The 23868-nt window shown below is 38.5% G+C and overlaps 1 pseudogene; it reads right to left on the bottom strand.

The window, feature by feature from the left end:
• Positions 1-23868, bottom strand: part of LOC140975851 (uncharacterized) — a 69255-nt pseudogene that overhangs the window by 10285 nt on the left and 35102 nt on the right.

Raw genomic sequence — 23868 nt, 5'->3', positions numbered from 1 at the left:
TATAGCTATTGGAAAACAGGGCAAATTCGAAGCATTACAGCAGCCGAGTTCGAAGCTTTGCCGCGACCTTGTTCGAATGGAGTTCTTTTAGCACGTCCTTCTAGCGTTTTAATCCAAATGAAATCAAGTAAGTGCATTTTTGATATTATTATATAAAATGATACACTTATTTTCTTTTTAAGTGAGCATGACATATTTCGAAAATAAATTAAATATGACTTTGAAAATTCGATCGGCATGATATATTTGTTTCCATTTGGTATGAAATCCCTTGAATTATTCATCGTTCGATATCAGTTATAATATTTGAAAGCATGTTGAGTATTTGAAATGCACTGTAATGATTTGATTTAGAAATGGTAAAGGAAATTCGAACTTTGATATGCTTGTTTAGGCCCTGATGCGGTGGGTTATAATACCGTACCTTTGGCCTCGTCCCTTAGGAAGTAACATATATGGGACTGATCAGTAAAAACCATAGAAAATGAAATGATTTTCAGTGTTATATTCGTATTTGTGTTAGTACTTGATTCAACATGCTTAATATTGAAATTTCAATAATTTATTCGTATGTATATCCTCGATATTTGTTATGCACGATCGGCCTCCATTTACTGAGTATTTCCCAAAATACTCACCGTTTACATTCGCACCCAGATAAGAACGAGGAACAAATCGAGAATGAAGAGCAAGATTACTTTNATTCGCACCCATATAAGAACAATAAACAAATCGAGAATAAAGAGCAAGATTACTTTTGGGGATGGTGATGAAGCCAATCCAATTCGAGACCAGTCGAATTTATTCCGTCTTTTAATTTTATTATCATGTATTTCGCTTCCGCATTTTATTTCCATCGCATTGTAATGACGATTACTTGTTATGAAAAAGACTGGTTATTGTGATTTACTACGAGGCTTGTTGTTTTGCAATTATGTGATCGTAAGACAACGTCAGTGTCGACTAACCCCGGTCTCGGTGCGTGACATTTAAGTGGTATCAGAGCCGCCAGATTCATTCAGTTGGGAAAAGAAAAATCGGTCAGATTTTGGCAAAGAGACAATGCAATCACCTTCAGAACGACCAACAAGTAGTATTACAACTTTTTTGTGAGGCATGGTCCGAAACGTGAAATTCATTCATTTAGACCTCCGAAATCGCGTTTTTGCCATTTAAGGAAAGTTTCGTAGAACTCATAACTTTTCATAGAAACATCAGAATTTAATTCCGTCAACTGTTCTGGAATCCTCTCGACGTATTCTTTCTATCCATCGGTCAATATCCAAAATTTCTATTTTTGGAAACTTTCTCAAAAAATCTTGTTCAACGTGTTTCTTGAACTACTTATCGAAATTTTATGGAATTATATTATGAGGACAATTAGTATTTGTCTACATGGTTGGGAATATACATATAAGAGATTTATTGACATAAGCTTTCAATTTAAGATGAAATATTTGACTCGAGAATGATAATTTAATTATGAAAAACAAACATGAGAATATCGGATATAAGAACTATATCATAAGTTTGAGTGAGTCTCATATGAGACCGTCTCACGGATCTTAACCTGTGAGACGGGCCAACCCTCCATATTCACAATAAAAAGTAACACTCTTAGCATAAAAAATAATACTTTTTCGTAGATGACCCAAATAAAAGATCCGTCTCACAAATACGACTCTTGAAACCGTCTCACACAAGTTTTTGCCCATAAGTTTTGGGTATTCCACTATAGAAGTTGATTTTGTGTCAATAATTAACTATGCAAGCATTAAGTTTGGGTTATTAAGAATGCTAAGCGCTAAATTTAAATATATAGGATCTTAGAATATCTTGTGAAACAATATCCTCAGGTTAAGGAATTTATGTTATTTTGGGATAACAAGTAGGCTACGATCTTACGTTAATAAAATAAGTTATGAGATATTGATGGATATCAAAGAAAGTATAGTACAATAAGTTTTGACTTTTATGATACTAAGAATGATCAAAGAGAATGATAATCAATGAAATCCTTTGTGTTAGAGCGTGATATGCTCATGGTTTTGATGAAAGTAAGATTTAGTAAAAAAAAAAATTATTTGAAGTAATGACTAGATTATAATTTTTGAAATTTAAGTCAATAAACTATAGATCGATATTGAGTTAAGTTTCAATATTCTATATGTGTTTTAATTTTTGAGATAGTAATCGGGATAATTTCAAGGTAGAATAAATCAGTATCAATTCGCATATGGTTAGGGTTGACTTGATTCTACTCACTTCGGTCGATTTCGACGCCATCCTAGGGATGAATTGGTTATCTAAGAGCCGTGCAATAGTAGATTGGCAGAGTAANTGTCGAAATCGACCGAAGTGAGTAGAATCAAGTCGGCACTAACCATATGCGAATTGATACTGATTTATTCTACCTTGAAATTATCNTAAATTTACCTAGCAATGGTAAACAAAGTGCAAGAAGTAGATGAGCTGAAGTTGGAAAATATTCCACTAATGCGAAAATTTTCGGACGTTTTTCCAGAAAGGCTTCTTGGAATGGTCTTGGACTGTGAAGTTGATTTTGATATAAATTCGGTACTTGATGAAGCACCAATATCCAATACACTGTACCGGATGGCTCCAGATGAACTCAAGGAGCTAAAAGAACAATTCTAAGAGTTGTAAACAAAAAGCATATTATGTCAAGTGCATCTCATTGGGGAGCTCCAGTCTTATTTGTAAAGAAGAATGATGGAAGTGTTAGATTGTGTATAGATTATAAAGAACTCTATAAGATCGCAATCAAGAATAAATATCTCTTTCCAATTATAGACGATTTCTTTCAACTTAAAGGAGCTACAGTCTTCTCCAAGCTTGACCTGAGGACATGCTATCATCAGCTAAAGGTCAGAGCAGAAGACACCACAATGTTAGCATTCAGAATAAGGTAATGTAAGATCAATATCAGGAATATCATTGGAACTATGAAAATAGAGGCAATTCTAGATTAGCCGAAACATAAGAATGCAACTGGAATTAGAAGCTTCTTTGGATTAGCTGAAATTCGTCGAGGGCTTCTCTTCATTAGTCGTATCACTGACGAGACTCGCAAAAAAAAGAACTATGAATTCAACTGAAGAGAGAGATTGAAAGAGCTTTCAAACATTAAAGGAGAAGTTAGCATCTACACCAATGTTGGTATTATCTACCAAGGACAAGGATTTTACCATCTACAGCGAATCATCAAAGGAAGATTTCAGAGGTGTACTCATGCAAGACAAGCGATTCAACTGAAGCCACATGAGCCAAACTACTCTACTCACGATCTCGAGTTGGCAGCAGTGATATTTGCTTTGAAAATTTGGAGACACTATCTCTACGATGCCAAGTGTGAAATATTCACTCACTGGCCACCAAGTCTCAAATATTTGTTCATTCGAAAAGAATTAAAAATGAGACAAAGACGGTGGATAGAGTTACTCAAGGACTATGACTTGACAATAAGCTACAACGCCAGCAATACAAATAAGGTAGCCGATGCTTGGAGTAAAAAAAAACATGGGTAAGATAACCTAACATTATTCTCCGTGCAACCATGCCTTCAGAAAGCAGTCAAGTTAAATCAGAGTCGAGACACGTCAATAGAGAAGTTCAAATAACAAGGCAAGAAAATAAAGTCGTCAGATTTTCAAGTGGACCCAGACGGAATTCTAGGGATGAGAGGACGATTGTGTGTGCTAGACATCGACAATCTTCGATAAGAAGTAATGTAAAAAGCGCATAAGTCAACATTCTCGATCCATCTTTTCAGTACAAAGATGTATAGGCACTTGAAAAGAAAGTTTCTAGTGAAGCATAATGAAAAGAGATGTCACCGAGTTTATATCTAAGTGACAAGTATGCCAACAAGTAAAGTGTCGTTCATCACTGTGCAGGGAAGAAATAGAGGAGACAGTCATAACTAGGCTAGAACTAATCCAAGAGACAATGGAAAAGTGGCCATCATTAAAGACAGACTCAAGGCTGAATAAGACCAGCAAAAGAGTTAGTCTGATCTTAAAAAGAGACCAATGGAATTCACATTGGGTGAAAAAGCTTATATAAAGGTCTCACTAATGAAAGAATCATTAGATTCAGTAAAGCTGAAAAAGTGAAACCTCGGTAAGTAGGAATATTCGAAATTCTGGAGAGACTGGCACATTGGCTTAAAGAATAGCATTGCCACCAGATATGTCTAGAATCCACAATATATTCCACAAGTCCAAACTAAGGAAATACACATCGAACCCATGCCATGTTATGGAAATTGAACCGCTCATGATCAGAGGTAACATGGGGGAAGAGCTGATATGAAGATGTCTCTATTCATATTGTGTACACCAACGACCGAGTACTGAGACGACGTATCATTCCCTATGTCAAAGTACAATAGTCTAATCATACCGAAAGAAAAGCCACCTGGGAACCCGAAGAGAAAATAAAAGACCAATATCTCTACCTTTTTGAAGGACAAGTTAATCCAAGTTTCGAGGTCGAAACTTACATTAAGGAGGGGAGAATGTGAAGACCGTGCAATATGGAAGTGCACCAATCTTGGAGGAGATTCATGCAGCCCAAAATCACTCTCCATTTGCACTTAAGGAAGCCAAAATCACTCACCATTACAGCATGAATCTCATAGGTATATCTCGAATCAAGAAGAGGCCACGTTCATTTGGGAGAGAAGAGTGTAATCATCCCTTTGACTAAGCAATTAGCAACATTAAGGGAGTGATAAAAACTTACCTTGTAGCTGACTATCCAAGCCTATATAAGAAGAACCTAGGTGGTAGTAATACCACCTCACATACTGTAAAATCCCTCCCCGTAACTACAGAAATTCGAAATATAGCTACTGGAAAACATGTCAAATTCGAAGCATTACAGCAGCCGAGTTCGAAGCTTTGCCGCGACCTTGTTCGAACGGAGTTCTTTTAGCACGTCCTTCTAGCGTTTTAATCCAAACGAAATCATGTAAGTGGGTTTTTGATATTATTATATAAAATGGCACACTTATTTTCTTTTAAAGTGAGCATGACATATTTCGAAAATAAATTAAATATGACTCTGAAAATTCGATCGGCATGATATATACGTTTCCATTTGGTATGAAATCCCCTGAATTATTCGTCGTTCGATATCAGTTATAATATTTGAAAGCATGTTGAGTATTTGAAATGCACTGTAATGATTTGATTTAGAAATGATAAAGAAAATTCGAACTTTGATATGCTTTGTTTAGGCCCTGATGCGGTGGGTTATAATAACCGTTCCTTTGGCCTCGCCCCTTAGAGGAGTAACATATAGGGGACTGATCAGTAAAAACCATAAAAAATGAGATGATTTTCAGTGCAATATTCGTATTTGTGTTAGTACTTGATTCAACATGCTTAATATTGAAATGTAGATAATTTATTTGTTTGTATATCCTCGATATTTGTTATGCACGATCGGCCCCCATTTACTGAGTATTTCCCAAAATACTCACACCTTACATTCCCACCCAGATAAGAACGAGGAACAAATCGAGAATGAAGAGCAAGATTACTTTTGGGATGGTGATGAAGTCAATCCAATTCGAGACCAGTCGAATTTATTCCGTCTTTTAATTTTATTATCATGTATTTTGCTTCCGCATTTTATTTCCATCGCATTGTAAAGACGGTTACTTGTTATGAAAAAGACTGGTTATTGCGATTTACTACGATGCTTGTTGTTTTGCAATTATGTGATTGTGAGACAACGTCGATGTTGACTAACCCCGGTCTCGGGGCGTGACAACCTTCAAGAAAGTTTTCTTCAAGTACCAGCCGAAATTGGCTATGTAGTTTGGCAATGAACCAATAAAAAGATTTATGAAGATTGAAAGAGCGTTGAGGTTAGTACAATTTGTCAAATACGAGACACAGTTAACATCTTTCTCCAAACTATTGGATGATAAATCATTCAAGTGATGACAGCATGTTGAAATCTATGATCAATTCCCCCGAAAATTTATTTGAAAACAAATATATTGTTTCAAGCAAAGAAGCATTTGAGACTGAAAATGGGATATGCCCATAAAAATCCTCGTTTCCTAGATCAAGAACCGTTGGTTCTAGGAGGGTTAAGCCAATGTTAGTAGGTAGTAATCCTTGGAGTAGATTGGATCTCATTGCAAAAACTGACTGTTTGCACAATATTGATATTTGTGGGCATGCCAGGTGCGAAGATGAACCGATTTATGTGAAAATGATAAAAATCTAACTTCTAAATATTCAAGCGACGTGAATTCTAAATTCGACCGTCAGTTATAGTCTCCTAAAAAAAATGCAATGCCAAAATAAAGAAAACTANTGTAATGCCAAAATAAATAAAACTATTGGAAATTGATGCAGATAAACCCCTGACATGATTTTGAATTTACAAAACTATAGGAATTCATCAAAACTTGAAAAATATAAGAACTTATTGCTGAAATATATAACGAGAAGACGTAAAATGCTAGAAATATATTGGAAAGCTTGAAAAACTATTGCTTGAAGATTGGAAATTTAGCAGAGAGCTTTTTGCAGAATATTTGCCTGTGTAGCGAGTTGTGTGTGTCCTTGTCTCAGTGTTTGTCGATCTCTTTTCTTCCTAGCAAATGGCTGGTTTCCTCCACTCCCCCATCATCCATGTTCCCCGCTTTTCACGCCACGATCTCAACCTCCCCTCCTATGATCTTTTCCCTTTTCAGCGCTTTATGATCAGTTTTTGAAAATTAATCCGCTGCACTTGATGAGCTTCTAATTAACTTTTAATTGAATTTGGCTTCTAATTAAATAATTAAATTGGGCTTCTAATTAAATTATTTTGGCCCAAAAAATTGTCCCCTGCAAGCATTTGCCCATTGGGCCAAAATGCTTGTATATGAGCCCAATTTTAATCCACTTCGTAACAGCCCCAATTAATTTTTGTGAATTGGGACACTTTTTATGGGCCAAGAATGTACGTAGCTCATTTCCCCACTCTTTTATTTCAAATTTCAAATGCCGCTCTCTCATCACTCCAGGACCTTCTCCTTTCTCTCTCATCCTCCTCATTAGATCCCCTTTTCACAGAACAATGGTATGCCCTTTAGAGTGCTGTTAAATTTCTCCAAGGATGTGTTTTTCTCTTTCACCAGTATCCTCATTTCTTCTTCAGGGTCAATCTTTGATTGAGCAAGGCGACGTTCTCATGGACTCGATTCCAAGAAGTCTTCTCTCAAGAAACATTTGAAGTCATCGATATCTTGGGAAGAAAAGTTTGCCGTAGATTCACTTTTAGAATCCTGCTATGAGTTATTATCAGTCTTTGGAATAATTGTTGCCCTTGAACTAACATCTTGTTATTCAACGGTGTTTTTGCAGCCTTTGGTGTATGTCTCGTTTATTTGATTCCCGTTGTAGTGGAAGACTCTTCGTAATATTCTAGAGTAGAGCGCCATCCATTTATCACAGAGTTTGAGTATATCCACAAGCTTGTCCTTTGAGCTTCCAGAATCCGAAAATTGATTTTCTTTTTTCGTTCAACTATACTAAGTACCAATTCCCTTCTGGTAAATCGGCAGGCCAGTACAGGTAAGGGATTGAACCTGCCAGCACGTTATTTGGGAGACAGACTCCTGGTGTGTATCCATCCAGGAACAAAAATATTTTCTCATCAGTCCAGAAGAAACCAATTTCAGCCGGAGAAGACGGTGGCTGCGCTAGAGGACACATGGGAATCCAAATAATGATAATTTCTTATTTCCTTGGTTAGAGTTTCATTTCATTCTTCCCGCTTTGCATGATTAATCTTGAAATGTGCGAAGTCTTGAGGTATGCGAGAATTATTGTACAAAGGGTCTTGTTTTGCCTTGACTCTTCTCCGAGAATTGTAGGATAGATGATTGTGCTTATTTGTACGGCTCATTTGAGTTGTCCCTCTTTACTCATTTATGCGGTAATTTTGCAGGAGTTACGAATTTGGGGGCTGCTTGGCCATACACTAGCCTCTGTCTTGTGGGTGTGATAAGGTTATCATTGCTTGGCTATATTGTGTGCATCAGCGGAGACCGACATCTTGCATAATATATGTTTGCAGTGATTTTTAATCCAGACCCATCTACTGGCTCTACATTTACCTACGGTGCCATTTTCACATGCGGTGAAACGAATAGATGTGTAGTCTCTTGTTGAATATGCGGTTCGCATGTTTGCTCTTCACATGTAATACTAGATTGAGAATTGGCCATGGGTTGGCCTTAGTTCTTCGGTGAATTCGACACTTAAGCCTTGGTGTCATTTGGAGCTTCCTGAACCACATGTACCTTTCAACTCTTATGTGTCCTTACGTGCTCTTACATGTTACATCCACTCAAGACGACTCCCTCGTCCCTAGCATTATGCATTGCACTCAAGTCGGGCCCCTTTCCCGCATACATGTATATGCATTTGCACTTTAGTCGGACCCCTTTCCCGCATGTATATGCATTTGCACTTCAGTCGGACCCCTTTCCCGCATACACGTTTACCTCTTGTTCTTGCATGCGGTGACTCCGCTTTATATTTGTTGATTGTTGGTTTGGTGTTGTGGTTGTTGAATTATGGATGTTAGATGAAAAGGTGTTGAATTTGATGCTGGATGTTGGTTGGGGAAGAAGTTTTCTGTTCATTCTTATATTCCGATCCTAATAATCCCCTTCATTTCGATAAACCAATATGTTGGCTTAGAACTCCCCGCTCGCATTCATTTCCTCCCCTGATTCCCTATCGAAGCAAAATGAATCCAATATGATAAAAGTGGCCTCCTGGCCAACTTGAATTGATCGTTTTTGTTTTTTGAATCATAACCAACAAATATTTACATTAGTGGCCCTAAGGCCTACTTCAAATAATTTCTTACAACATGAAGCTAAAACATATAAAAATGGCTAGTTAGCCTATTTTTCTTCCAAAGTTAACTTCTGGGTCCTCTTGGGTTTCGCATAACTCCCTTGTTTTCTTCAGTTCTTCCTTTATTACTCGTTGTCCGCTCGGTGAGCTCAACTCCTCGCTCGCTATGTTTCTTTCCTGCCGTATTCTAAGTGGCCTCAAGGCCTACTTCATGGGTCTGTCACTGCACATGCAAACAACCAATTTATATAATGGCGGTACGGTCTACTTCATCATGATTTCTCGTACCATAAAAACATTGGAAATATCGACCGAATTCATATATAATAAGTGGCCATAAGGCCGACTCCCTAGTGAAACAAACGGTCTTCAAAATAATGAAAGTGGCTTACTGTCCCACTTTCTCAGATCAATTTTATTGTTGAATCATAAACAACAGATATTTATTTCAGTGGCCCTAAGGCCTACCTCACATGACATCTTGAAATAAAGAAATAAATATATACAAAAGTAGCCCCGAAGGCCAACTCCCCACTGAAGAAGGCCAACTTCCTACTGAATATCAGCCNCATTCATTTCCTCCCCTGATTCCCTATCGAAGCAAAATGAATCCAATATGATAAAAGTGGCCTCCTGGCCAACTTGAATTGATCGTTTTTGTTTTTTGAATCATAACCAACAAATATTTACATTAGTGGCCCTAAGGCCTACTTCAAATAATTTCTTACAACATGAAGCTAAAACATATAAAAATGGCTAGTTAGCCTATTTTTCTTCCAAAGTTAACTTCTGGGTCCTCTTGGGTTTCGCATAACTCCCTTGTTTTCTTCAGTTCTTCCTTTATTACTCGTTGTCCGCTCGGTGAGCTCAACTCCTCGCTCGCTATGTTTCTTTCCTGCCGTATTCTAAGTGGCCTCAAGGCCTACTTCATGGGTCTGTCACTGCACATGCAAACAACCAATTTATATAATGGCGGTACGGTCTACTTCATCATGATTTCTCGTACCATAAAAACATTGGAAATATCGACCGAATTCATATATAATAAGTGGCCATAAGGCCGACTCCCTAGTGAAACAAACGGTCTTCAAAATAATGAAAGTGGCTTACTGTCCCACTTTCTCAGATCAATTTTATTGTTGAATCATAAACAACAGATATTTATTTCAGTGGCCCTAAGGCCTACCTCACATGACATCTTGAAATAAAGAACTAAATATATACAAAAGTAGCCCCGAAGGCCAACTCCCCACTGAAGAAGGCCAACTTCCCACTGAATATCAGCCGTCGTGTTTGCTTCACTCGCTAGCTTTTTCTACTTCTCTTCCCTAATACTTGGAAAATATGGCTTGAGATAATTGTCATTTATGCATCTTTTGTGTGGATGACCATCTAAACTTGACAGCCAATATGCATTTCCTTCTAACACATTATGTACTTTGAATGGTCCCTCCCAATTGGGAGACCATTTGCCCAGCTCCCTATCCTTCGTTCCTAAAGGCAATATAGCCTTCCACACTACTTCCCCTTCATGGAAGCTTTTCTTGACAACTCTTTTGTTGTAAATTCTTGCAACTTTCTGTTTCTGTAATAGCAGAGCATTGTACGCTTGGATTCTCAGCTCATCCAGTTCTTCTAACTCCATGATCATTGCTTCATTATAATGTTCAAGGGAGAGTTCATTTTGCCTTGCTACTGTCATTGATGGCACCATAATCTCCGATGGGAGCACTGCATCATGGCCAAAGGTAAGGGAGAAAGGGCTCAATCCAGTGGCAATCCTCTTGGATGTTCTATACGCCCACAAAGTTTCTGATAATAGCATTGGCCAATCTCTGCGATTCTCCTCCATCATCTTTTGTATAATATTTATCAACACTTTATTTGTTGCTTCGGCTTGCCCGTTGGACTGTGGGTAGTGAGGGGACGAGTTTATCAATTTGATTCAATAGTCTTCTGCAAAGTCCCTCATATCTGAGCCCGTGAACATAGTTNTACTGAATATCAGCCTTCGTGTTTGCTTCACTCACTAACTTTTTCTACTTCTCTTCCCTAATACTTGGAAAATACGGCTTGAGATAATTGTCATTTATGCATCTTTTGTGTGGATGACCATCTAAACTTGACTGTCAATATGCATTTCCGTCTAACACATTATGTACTTTGAATGGTCCCTCCCAATTGGGAGACCATTTGCCCAGCTCCCTATCCTTCGTTCCTAAAGGCAATATAGCCTTCCACACTACTTCCCCTTCATGGAAGCTTTTCTTGTTAACTCTTTTGTTGTAAATTCTTGCAACTTTCTGTTTCTGTAATAGCAGAGCATTGTACGCTTGGATTCTCAGCTCATCTAGTTTTTCTAACTCCATGATCATTCCTTCATTATAATGTTCAAGGGAGAGTTCATTTTGCCTTGCCACTGGCATTGATGGCACCATAATCTCCGATGGGAGCACTGCATCATGGCCAAAGGCAAGGGAGAAAGGGCTCAATCCAGTGGCAATCCTCTTGGATGTTCTATACGCCCACAAAGTTTTTGATAATAGCATTGGCCAATCTCTGGGATTCTCCTCCATCATCTTTTGTAGAATATTTATCAACACTTTATTTGACGCTTCGGCTTGCCCGTTGGACTGTGGGTAGTGAGGGGACGAGTTTATCAATTTGATTCCATAGTCTTCTGCAAAGTCCCTCATATCTGAGCCCGTGAACATAGTTTCCTGATCCGTGGTTAGCGACTCTGGGATTCCAAACCTATGAATAATATTATCTTTCACAAAGTTAATGACATCCCCTTGTTCCTCTTTCCTCAAAGGCAATTTTACTACCCATTTGGTGAAAAAATCTGTGGCCACAAGGATGAACGAGTTGCCTTTAGATGATGCGGGGTAGATTTTCCCTATTAAGTCCATGGCCCAACCCTTGAACGGCCATGGTTTGACAACGCTGTGGAGCTCGTCCGCCAAAATTATTTGGATGTTCCTGTGTTTCTGACATGGCTGACATCCCTTAGTATATTTGATGCAATCTTTCAGGATGGATGGCCAATAGTAGTCATACCTCCTTATCAACCATCTCATCTTTATTCCAGATTGATGGGCTCAACACACTCCCTCGTGAAATTGCTTCATGATCTCCAATGCCTCTCGGAAACCTATGCATCTGAGGAGCAAACCATCTAAACCTTTCCTGTACAAATCTCCCTCCACTAAAACGTAATTAAGAGCTCTCATTTTTAAACCATGTGGAATATCTCTCCCGGTTGATTCTAGCACGTTTCATGTCATCCCCCCAGTTACCAGCTAAGTTTATATCCAAGTTGAGCGTGTCTACCTGAATCCCTCTTTGATGAATTGAAGGGAGGTTTTTATTCTGAATCAACACTAGTCTGTGTGTAAGTTCTGGAGACATCTTCAATCCTGAAGCAACTTGTGCCAATTCGCCTGTCTCCCAATTTTCTTGTCTTGGGACGTGTAGTAACGACACTTCTTCAAAATCATCTAGGAGTTGGGATGCCGCGGTATAATATGGAGCCAATGACAAACTTGTGCATTTGAACTCCCCTGATAGCTGTTTGAGTACCAGCTGAGAATCCCCTGATATTAACAATTCTTTCGCCCCTAAATCTTTCAGAATTTCCAATCCTATTACCAATGCTTCGTATTCCGCCTGATTGTTGGTGCATGGAAAATCCAAATTAAAAAATAGAGCGATTTTCACACCTCTTGGGGATGTGATCACAATACTAGCTCTAGCTGTTGTTTCTATATTTGATCCATCGAACTTCAACTCCCACGGTCAAACTCCCACTCCACAAACTGGAAAACCAACCTGCTCTCCAATAAACTCATCAAGTGAAGGATGGTCAACTAAAAAATTGGCCATAGCTTGGCCTTTTACTGATTTTTGGGGGTAGTAGGTCAATGTAAACTCGGTCAATGCTAAAGACCATTTACCAATCCGCCCGGAGAGGATGGGTCTATTGAGCATATATTTAATCAAATCGGTTTTAGCTACCACAAACACTCTTGATTGAATCAAATAATGTCTTAACATAGTACAAGCATAATACAGTGTTAATCACAACTTCTCAATTACAGAGTATTTCACCTCTACTGGAGTAAGGAATCTACTCAAATAATAGATGGCTTGTTCATTTCTTTCATGATTATTTTGAACTAGTAGACATCCAATTGATTCATGAGTAGCAGAGATGTATAATTTAAGGGGCATTCCATACCTGGGAGGCATCAGAACAGGCGGGTTAGATACATAACTCTTGATCACATCAAACTCTTGCTGATGTGAATCTTCCCATTTGAACTCCCCGCTGTCTTTGAGCTTCAACAATTGTGAAAACTCTTTCGTATTCCCTGCGAGGTTAGAAATAAAACGACTCAAGTAATTCACTTGCCCAAAGAAACGTTGTAACTCCTTCTTGTTCTTAGGCGGATTTGCCTCCATGATAGCCTTTGCTTTGTTTTTATCCACCTCGACTCCCCTTTGATGCAACAGAAATCCCAAAAATTTTCCTGCTTTTACGCCAAAGACACATTTCAATGGATTTAACTTCAACTCATGTTGTCTCATTCTTTATAAACTCTTCCTCAAGTGTTAACTGTGATCAGCAGCTTGTTTAGACTTCACAACGATATCATCTATGTATACTTCAATATGATGCCCTATCATGTCATGAAAGATCGAGTTCATAGCTCTTTGATACGTGGCTCCCGCGTTCTTTAGCCCGAATGGCATAACAAGCCATTCAAACATACCAACAGCTCCCAGGCATCTGAATGCTGTTTTGTGAGTGTCAGTCTCTGCTATTTTGATCTGGTTGTAGCCCGAGAACCCGTCCATAAAGAATAACAATTTATGCCTAGCCACTGAATCAATCAACATATCAGGTATTAGCATCACATATACGTCTTTGGGATTTGCACAGTTCAAGTCTCGGAAGTCGATGCATATTCTGACCTTGCCATTCTTTTTCATGACTGGCACAATATTCGAAAGTCAATCGGTATATCTGATTGGTTTTATAAACTTGACCTTTAACAATTTCTCAACTTCTTCTTTCACTTTCAATTCAACTTCTTTTGACATGCGACGAGACGGCTGTTGAAATGATTTGAAACCTTCTTTGAGTGGAAGTCAGTGTTCGACCAATTTTCGGTCCAACCCTGGCATGTCATCATAACTCCATGCAAAACAATCTTTGTATTCCTTCAACGTACTGATCAAATCTTGCTTCAACTGTTCTTCCAGTAGCTTACTCACATACACCACTTTTGGATTCTCAAGCTCCCCCAAGTTAATCTCTTCCAATGGGTCCTGTACTTCATGTTGGCCATCCTCCATTTGAGATGGCTCCATCAATAATTCATCAACTTGAAGTTCATCTTCGTATTCCTCTTCTTGGACGACCTCAGTTCCATAGGTGTCCCATGGTTCCTCCTCTTCTAATTTGTTCAGTACATGCTGCACATGTGCCTTCCATATAGAGGTTGCAGCTGCCTCTTTTCCTTTTTGGTTCAAATCAATCATCAATCTCCTCAATCAGCGGTTGAATTATCGACCTAGGCGACACGATAACAGTAGGCTTGAGGATTCTTTCCAACACCGAGCTTGGAGTCGGTGTTTGCATGAACAATGGATTTTCTTTCTTGCTATTGCTGCGAATTTTGATAGGCCCAAAATCCTCATTGTAATATCTGGCTTCCACTGCACTTGCACTTGTTTGGAACGGCTGTCCATCCGCTTCTACAACCTCCACATCATCCTCTTTCCAAAATAACAACAGTTGGTGCATTGAGGATGGGATGCACTGGTTTGCATGGATCCAATCTCTGCCTAACAACGCTTGGAAGTTGGTGGAGGAGTTATACGCCTTTCGAACGCTATAAACATTCAACGATGTCTTTCTAATGATCTATAATCCTAGTCTCCCTCCCGAGTTGTAGAATTAATCAAACAACACACAATTTATGGCCAGTAAATTGCAGTAAATCAAAATGAAGAAACATAATTAAACGACAAGAAATCCAATCATATAAATAACCAAGTCAAATCATCGTATCCACAAAGCTATGTCATTCTCTAGACTGGAAAATTAGTTCATGATGAAATCTAAATACAAACAATGCATGTTCAAAGATTCAGACATCGAAATATGCGAAAATACAAAAGCAAATGAATAAAAGACAAATCCGAAGTGTCGTCTCTATGTCCAGATCCGTCGTTCTTCGTATTTGTGATCGATCTTTGCGCTCCAGATCTTCGTCTCTTGTTCGCTCTCCCTCTCCAGTGTATTTCTTTTCCTCAAAATGGTGATTTTTTTGTGTCTTTCTTTCCCCCAAGGCGGCTCTCCCTTTCTGACCTAGCGGCGCGCGTTTTATAAAGTTTTCTGGAACACCGTACACGCGGTGGCGCGAGAAGTCGTGCGGCTGCGCGCACGCTCCTGTCTTGGTTGTGTGTCTGTGCGCGCGCGGCTGCGCACGCGCCTCTGGCCTTCGTGCTGTATCTATGCGCGCGCGGCTGCGCGTGATGTCGCGCGGTCACGCGCGAGCTTCTGGTTTTTCGTCTATGCTCCTTTGCGCGCGGCTGCGCGTGAAGTGGCGCGACCTCACGCCTCGCTAAATTTATACGCCTTCCGAACGCTATAAACATTCAACGATGTATTTCTAATGATCTATAATCCTAGTCCCCCTCCCGAGTTGTAGAATTAATCAAACAACACACAATTTATGGCAAGTAAATTGCAGTAAATCAAAACGAAGAAACACAATTGAACGACAAGGAATTCAATCATATAAATAACCAAGTCAATTAATCGTATCCACAAAGTTATGTCATTATCTAGACTTGAAAATTAGTTCATGACGAAATCTAAATACAAACAATGTATGTTCAAAAATTCAGACATCGAAATATGCGAAAATACAAAAGCAAAAGAATAAAAGACAAATCCGAAGTGTCGTCTCTGTCTCCAGATCCGTCGTTCTTCGTATTTGTGATCGATCTTTGCGCTCCAGATCTTCGTCTCTTGTTCGCTTTCTCTCTCCAGCGTATTTTTTTTCCCTCAAAATGGCGATTCTCTCGTGTCTTTCTTTCCCCCAAGGCGTCTCTCCCTTTCTGACCTAGCGGCGCGCGTTTTATAAAGTTTTCTGGAACGCCGTACGCGCGGTGGCACGAGAAAGCACGCGGCCGCGCGCACGCTCTTGCCTTGGTTGCGTGTCTGTGCGTGCGTGGCTGCGCGCGCGCCTCTGGCCTTCATGCTGTATCTATGCGCGCGCGGCTGCGCGTGATGTCGCACGCGAGCTTCTGGTTTCTCACCTATGCTCCTTTGCGCGCGGCTGCGCGTGAAGTGGCGCGACCTCGCGCGCACTTCTGTCCAATACCATGCTCTCGGTTATTCTTCATGGTGCACGGCTCTGTTTTCTTGCATTTAATTGGCTTCGTGTGCACTTTTTATCTATTCCTGCAATGACATCAAAAACAAACCAAAAACGCATAATTATGTTCGAAACAAGCATAATTTCAAAATGGATTCTTATATAAATTAAGTGCAAATCTTGCACTTATCAGGAGTTCACCACAAAAAACGCACATAAAGACGACATGCTCCCTAAAGTGACATCAGCGGGGAATACTCCAATGGTCTTGGTGGTTTCTCCGGTAAACGCAGCAACAGAATCCTCATTAGGGATCAAATCTTCTTCAGTTTTGCCCAGCTTTCTCAACATCCTTACTGGAAGAACATTCACAGCTGAGCCATTGTCAATCAAGACCCTAGACACTGGTTTCCCATTGACATGGGCCTTGATGTACAACGGCCTGATGTGCTTGGTCATGGCCGGTGTAGGCTTCTCAAGTATCACCTGTTGGGGCTTATTTGGGTGGCCATCTTTGATAATCACTCTTGAACTCCCTTCAGGGAGTTTATTTGCGTGTTCTTCCTTTTGCACCGAGTCCTTGGGCATCAACTCCCCGTTCTCTTCTTCTATCATTTTAAACCTCTCTGGTAATATCACCACTCCTGTAGCACAATCCACAGTGATGTGAAACTCTCCAACGCAAAAATTATTTGTTTTTCTTATTTGATCATCCTCTTCGCTCAACAAATCATCATCATCTTCCACAAACTAATCCTCAGTAACCGATCTTCCAAACTTGAATTTACTCCCCACTGGCTCACTAGAGACTGGAACATCAATTGTGGGTTCATTTCTCAACTTAGCGGACTCATCTCTTCTTGCAATAGCTCTTTCTCTCAACAACCGTCTCTTTTGAGTCCTAGTCGGTGGCCTAGGGAACTTTTTGTGTTGGGTCACTCTCCAAGACTCACTGAACTCCCCTCTAGCTGGAAGGACGTATCTGGGCTTTGCTCTCCTGCTCTCAAGCATTTTTTCTTTTGAGATTTCATATGCACGCCGCTCTCTGCCTTGATCAGCTGATATTTTCTTGGTTTCCACCCCTCGTGACTCAACTTCATATGCATTTCTCCTGTCTGAATACCTTTGGTGCTGATCACGAGATGATTCCCCTCTGAACTTTTGATTCTCACGCACTGATCTTTCAAGGAAATATTGGTTCCTCGGCCTAGAGGCCGCGGATTCGCCAAAATTCCTAGTTAAACGCTGCTGAAATGTTCTTACTCGATCGGTATTATACCTTTCAGTAACTTCATACATTTGACCCTTTGGGATCCAACATTTCTTGATTATTCGCTCTTTCACTGCAAAGGATCGGCTTCTTTTCTCATTGAGGAGATCCCTCAAATCTGTCCCATTCACATTGACCAAAGCTACTGGGGGAAAATGATCATCATCCACCGCCATAGACTCCCTTGTTAATCCTGTCCTGCAAAATGTTCTTGAACGCCCAACAAGATTTAGTAGCATGATTGTAGGAGTTGCGATACTTACAATACTCTCGTCCTTTCAGCTCTTCTGTGGGTGGAATCCTGTGATCAGGTGGAAAGGTGATGAATTTTTCTTTTACCAAGAAATCAAAAACTTCCTCGGTCTTTGACACATCAAATGTATATTGTATGTCTTTGGGGAGTTGGGAGCTGTTCTTTTTTTCAAGTTCTGCTGGCTTCTTTTTTAGTAGGAGAATTGTGCAAGAACCAGCTGATCGAATTTCTGCCAATGCCACATCTTCCACCTCCTGATAATAAGACCCCATAGCAGTTTTCTTCTTGTATGACTCTTCCCGCAATAGTTCTTCGTATTCAGCAACTTTGGCAGCAAGTTCAAAGAAATCCCTGAACTCCATACCTTGGAACTTCTTCCTCAATTCAAAATCCAGCCCCTTTTGTGCCATCTTCACGAACTCGATCTCCGGTAGGAACACCTTGCACCTATTCTTCATCTTTTTGAACTTGTCGATAAAAGACTCTACAGATTCTCTTTTCTTTTGGGTAACTCTGGATAAATCGGCAATACACACTTCTAGCTCTGTTCTATAGAATTGAATGTGAAATTTTCTTTCCATCTCTTGCCAACTCATCGCTGAATTTCTGGGGAGTGAGGCATACCAAGCAAATGCAGGCCCAGTGAGGGAATTCGGGAATAGCCGCAACTTTAGATTGTTGAAGTGCTCCAAGTTGGCTAATTCTCTGCACTGAATGGTGAATCTGGCTATATGTTCCATGCTCGATTGGCCGTCCTCCCCACAAAATAGGTTGAAATCATGAACTCTATAACCCCTTGGATATGGGTTATTCACGTCTATGTATTCTGGATAGGGTTTGTGGAATTCTGGACGGCCTATCTGCCTCAAGGCCGGCCCATATAGCTCTTGAACAGCCTCTCTCACCATTTCTGGATCAACCACGTGAATGTTCCGAGCTGGGAGTGAGTGATGGTAGTGATTTGCCCCCCGAGCTTGAAACCCTGCATTTAAACCAATATTACCTCCTGAGAAGCCCCCATCCACTCCTTGATAATCCATGTGCGATATGTCATCATAAGCTTCTGGTTGGTATAGAGGATTTGTCACGCTGTACACTTGAGTAACTGGTTGTTTCGAGCTCCCCACTCCATGAGCACGTGGATATGGCTGGGATCTTCCTCCTAAGGTTTCTTCTCTCTTGTGAGGTGGTGTATATCTTCTTTCTAGATGATTTGGGAGAGTAAACTCTGGGCGACGGGGATCACCGGCCCTTGAGTTTCATACTCCCTGATCAGATTCATGAACTTGGTTGCTTCCCTGATCAGCCTCTTTGACAGTGGTATTTTGCTTTCCTCGAAGAGACTGACTCGGTTTACACAAAATTGTCTTCAAACAGTCGGCCATTGCCTTAGACAAGGCCAGTGAGATCTCCTCAATCTTTATAGCAGTCAATTCTTCCATCACCCTGTTCGAGACTTGATCGTACGTAGTAGGAATCTGCAGATCTACTTCTTCAGCATGTGGTTCAACAGTAGGTTGCTCTGGCTGTAAAACCTGAGTTCCCTCTTGATTAGCCAGAGACTCCCCGCTCTCCTGACTGACGTTTTCTTTTCTTCTTGGCGGCATAGTGAGGTCCCATTGGACGTGCCAAAAATATGTTTGCACAATATTTGATTTGCGGGCGTGCCAGGTGCGAAAATGCACCGTTTTATGTGAAAATGATAAAATCTAACTTCTAAATATTCAAGCGACGTGAATTCTAAATTCGACCGTCAGTTATAGTCTCCTAAAACAAATGCAATGCCAAAATAAAGAAAACTAATGTGAATCGATGCAAATAAACCATCTGACATGATTTTGAATTTACAAAACTGTAGGAGTTCATCAAAGACATGAAAAATATAATAACTTGCTGCTGAAATCTAAAATGAGAAGACGTAAAATGCTAGAAATATACTGGAAAGCTTAAAAACTAATGCTTGAAGATTGAATTTTTAGCAGAGAGTATTTTGCATATTTTGCCTGAGTTGAGTTGTGTGTTTTCTGTGTGCCGATGTCTTTTTCTTCCCAGCGCTGTACCGTTTCTCTCCACTCCCCCATGAGCCCATGATCTTTCCCACTACCTACGCACGATCTCCATTTCTTTCCTCCCACGTTGTGATCGGTTTGAATTGATAATAGGTAATCTGTTATGGGCTTATATAATTTAATTAGGCTTCAACATTAAATTGAGCTTCCATAATTAATTATTTTTATACCAAACACATTCAAACAACCTTTTAATCAAATCTAGAAATGCATTATCTTCAATTTTCTCACCCAGTATCAAAAGCAACTTATCAATATGGCCAGAACTAAATAATTCACGAGCAAATTTAACAATAAATCACCAACTTGGGTTCTCCACCGAATTCTTTAAATACCGAATCGATGTGTGGCGGCCCAAGTGCTCGCTTGTCATAGCAAAAGGTTGCAAACCTGTTATCATAAATAACTTCAAGCTTAATTCACAACCTAACCCGATCATTTTTTTCGGGCCACTTATCGGGTCTAACTCGATTTGACCCGAACTCGAAAACCTCAAACTCAAACCAAATTTTTTTTCGGGTTGATGGGTCGTGTCTGATTTTGACACTCCTAAGCCTAAGCCTCAACAGCCTTTGCTTTGTCAAAAATATAATCTACACCACAACTCTTACGTATAATATTACAAACATCTCTAGCTTAAGTCATAATCTGCATCTGCGCTTGCTAATTGTCATATAGATTTATATTTTAGGCCTAAAGGTCTAGCAAGTTAGATTCTAAAACCTTTTATGTCAATCACTTATTTTCATGTCTACCGATGGATAGATCTCTTTCAATGAAAAAGAAATTGGATAAGATCTAATTACAAATTTTAATTGCATTACTAATTTTTAAAAAATTATAAATTTATTTTATTTCAATTTTTTTTATTACGATAATTACTTTTTCTTCATACTTAACATTGATATAATTTGTTTCCCATTTTTTTATTTCTTTAACATTTGTACTTGAATAGATTAATTTTGATTAATACCTTTAAAACTAGCCACATATGTTGTTAACAATGTCAATTAAATAAAAAGGAATTTTGGTTTAGATTTAATTATTTTTATGTATTTAACAATAAATAAAGTTTAAAAAAATACATATACAAATGTAGACGCATGTTTCATTGCTTGAAAAAAAAAGTAACGGTAATACGCTGCACTGCATGTCTGGGTAAACACCTCAAGAATGGAGGTGACCATATCTAATTTATTAATTAAGCAACCTAGTAGATTCTTGGAGTATTTTTTATTATTATTATAACTGAATATTGTAAGTAGTGCAGAAAATCAATTTCAAAATTCCAAAGTATCAAAATTCAAAAAATTCGAAATCTAAAAAAATCATAAATATACATCATAAATCTATGGCTTTTCAAAATTTTGGTTTTGATTCAAATTGTAAAAATCGACTTAATTAAAAATAAAGAAAATATTTGCCAAATGGAAAGAAAAAATTCCATAATCTATGTAGAGTAGTTGGCACTTGGCACGACTGAAGTAATATTATAAGAGTGATGTGACATGTACATCAATATTTGTACATCACAAAAAATTCAGTTTGTCAAAATATCGCGATATAATGATTGTAAATATCGATATAACGCTATATTGGATGTATCTTTATCGTTATTCGTGTTATAATATTGTCTCGTTTTACCATATATATTTGTTTGAAAAAGTTTTATTATATAAATTTTTGAAAAGTTTTATTATATAAATTATAATAATATTATAACAGTATTCGGCATGCCATATCAATTATATATCTTGAGAATAATTCTGATATGTCGAAATAGAAATTGAGTGTATTGTCCTGAAAATATATCGGCTAAATTAGTATTTTTTTTTTTATTACGGAACTTAAGAAGGAAAAAAAAGAAAAGATTTCTTCGTAATTTAGGAATGAACAAGGAATTTAGGATCTAATCCAATTATAAGCCGATTGAATTGAGTTAAAAACAAATATATACGACTTTATAATCAAGCATTCTTTGAATAACTTGCACTAAAATTAAAGATATCACCAATTGGCTAATTAAGGTAAATAAGGTAATTAATAATTTATATCCCTTGATAGAGTTAAAAAATCATTAACCTTTTTTTTTTGTGATAAGAAATTTTGAAAATAGGTTTGTTTTTTTTTTTAAAAAAAAAAAAATAAAGATTGCTCAAGCAATAAATATATTTTGATGGCAAAAACTTGTGTGAGACGGTCTCACGAATCGTATTTTGTGAGAAGGATCTCTTATTTGGGTTATCAATGAAAAAATATTACTTTTTATGTTAAGAGTATTATTTTTTATTGTGAATATCAGTACGGTTGATCCGTCTCACAGATAAAGATTCGTGAGACCGTCTCACAAAAGACATACTAGCTCTATTTTGTTTGAATTTTTAGAGTTCCTCAAATCCGCAATCTTTTAAGAATTATAAGATATACACCAAAGCAATGAACTATATTATACACCAAAATACTAAAAAATTGCAACATTTTTTCCTCTGGCTCTGAATCATCATTGGAAGATGAAAGATACAAAGAGCTTGAAGAAAAACTATTTCAACCGTCTCCCGGCAGAGCTAATCATCTCAATATTTGAGAGAATCGTGGACGCAAAATGTCTATGCATCTGCTACTCCGTTTCCAAGTATTTTGCAGCGCATGTTGTTCAAACCCCGCTTCGTTTCAGTGGAAATCCCATTTTCGGTTGACTACGTACACTCGTTCGGCAGCTATATGGCCACCGGGGGCTATCGAATTTTTAAGCAAACTTCGTTGCGTGGAATCTGCAACAATTCAATTCATCTTAATCCAGGCAGAAGTCAACCTTTAGTGTGGTGGAACTGTAGTACACTTGGGTTCATCTTTGAGTACGTACATGAAAGATTCACTCTCTATCTAGTTAGCCTGTATATATTGAATCTCTCAGTGGATCCTAACAGATACCGCTGTAAAAGCTGGAGTTTTTGTTCCAAAACCTTAGCTTGTGGTCTTACACTCCAAGGGCTGCTGATGCATGAACCATTTAGCCTTGGGGAATGGGAAAATTTTAGTTATAAGCAGAACTGGTTTGTCTTGTAAGTACACCTAATATTGGATGCTAAACTTGTATGTTAGAAATCAAAGACTATATATGATGGTGATCTTTCAAAGTGAAATTTTAAATGGATGTAAAATTTTGGATAGCCCTATTTATGAGAAACTCTGCCAAAGTATTTTTCCACTATACTAGTTATGTATCTTTAAACCCCAATGAATTGCATTACATGGATATAGTACTGTTTCGTGGAATATATCGAACAAGCGTCACACGTCGTCTTCTTCGCTGCTGCCAGAATATCTTTCCTGTGTTTGGAGGAAACCATATTGACCTCTTACTTGAAATATATAAAACATAATATTTTTAATTCATGACAGAATTCATTAACTTACTCCGTAATCTCCAGCATCGTATTCTTCTTCACCCTCTTCTCCAGCATCATATTCTTCTTCACCCTCTTCTCCATGCTCCTCCTCACTTTCTTCATCATTTTCATCCTCCATGTTTGCTATTTCTTCTAGTCTCTGAACATTGGAAATTACATGCAACACACAGTATCTAAAACAACGGGAAAAAAAAAAGATACAAGGAGATCGAATGCACCTCATATTTGTCAAACGTCTTCTGAACCTTCAGGTCATCTGCGTCGTCTATCTGAATAAATATAAATTTAATATAACGTAAACTCAAGAGCTCATTAACAGAACGGGCATCTTTTTGCATACCTTATTCACTTTTAACACAAGTGGTGATTTGTTTTGCTCTGCTGGCAAACTCAAGAGTTCTTTTTGTCTCTTCTATGTGAGCCTACGTACGATAGTCATTTTCCACAAGTAAAATTTATATCATCTCGATGCAATAGCAAACATGAATAAAGAAATACATGTTCCGGTGCAATGGTGCAAATTATTGCAGTATACGCCTTACCACCTAGAGTATGTCGAAGAATATCAGTAA

The sequence above is a fragment of the Primulina huaijiensis genome, chromosome 4 (genome assembly GCF_012295235.1).
Source record: "Primulina huaijiensis isolate GDHJ02 chromosome 4, ASM1229523v2, whole genome shotgun sequence".
Lineage (NCBI taxonomy): Eukaryota > Viridiplantae > Streptophyta > Magnoliopsida > Lamiales > Gesneriaceae > Primulina > Primulina huaijiensis.
Note: the sequence above shows the minus strand (reverse complement) of the source record. Positions and strands in the feature narration are given on the sequence as shown.